The sequence below is a fragment of the Aplysia californica genome, unplaced genomic scaffold (assembly GCF_000002075.1).
Source record: "Aplysia californica isolate F4 #8 unplaced genomic scaffold, AplCal3.0 scaffold00228, whole genome shotgun sequence".
In the NCBI taxonomy this organism is placed as follows: Eukaryota; Metazoa; Mollusca; class Gastropoda; order Aplysiida; family Aplysiidae; genus Aplysia; species Aplysia californica.
The window spans coordinates 435031-436214 of NW_004797498.1; positions in this window are offsets into that span (position 1 = coordinate 435031).

Sequence of the window (1184 nt, forward strand, 5' to 3'; positions counted from 1 at the left end):
CCCAACTTAACTTTGCTAGTCGTCTAGAGATAAAAATGGACACAAGATGGACATATAAATCAAAGAATGCCTCTTAATCCCTTAGTACTTTTACTGTAATCAGCAGTTTATTAACCATATTATTTTCCCTTGCCCATTTCTGTGACATTGACGCCATCTGATTAGTAGAAAAATGAGTGTATGATAGTGCCCAATAATGTATTTACGTACGTAATTATTATAACATATAACTGTTACATATAGATATTCAAGATAATTTTATAGATGTTTGTGAAGGATCTAAGAGCAACGATGATTTTAGAAATGGCGATGGTGGTGGTGTTAAGAGATGATGTGGGATGGTGTTTATGTATATAATTATTAAAAAGACATGCTTCTGTTAGGTTGGGTTTTTTATTTTGGTTTGTTTAAAAATAATGTTAGCGTTAGTCATGTATTCTTCTGCTCTGATGAGTCACGAGGGATGTGGGCGCCCGCTATCCCGTTCCCTACTGAAACCATCTTTAATGTCACTGTGAAGTTCCGAAATGGTGGGCTCTAAAATGATGCCAGACAACACCCAACAATACCACTATGTACACAGTGGGAATGAGCGAGGCGAATGAAGGCGAATCAAATTTAAGGGCAGACCTTAGTTGACGACCCCACACTTTTTATTTGCAGTATGGTGGAGTGAATCGAAAGGGACGAAAGGCGAACCCACTGTAGCGCGCGCAACGCATTTGTTGTTGATTAAAAACAATATTCGCTAAGAGGCCATACATATTTTAGATGAGCGAAGTTCTCAAACCTATTCTTTTCAGCAGGCTGTGGTAGTGATGGCGTCTAACATACTTGTATGAAAATTACTTAAGCATGTCCACATTGTATTGTTTCTGGATATGCTGTTACTGTATTCCGTATTCGTTCTTTTGTTGTTGATTCTGCTATTTTGCTGCTGCAGCTGCAACTGCTGCTGCTGTTGCTACTGTCGCTGCTGCTACTGCCATTGGTGGTGGTCAGTGTTTCGAGATGAGCACACTGCAACTTTTTCAATATGACGACACTTGTATTGTTTGCTTTGAAATTAACGTGATTGTCAATATGAATGAGATGCAAGGATTGTCAGTAAATAGCGTATGCAATCTTTTTATTTTTTTAGTTCGTGGGCTGATGGGAAACATCCTGAGCCTTGTGATTTTTCA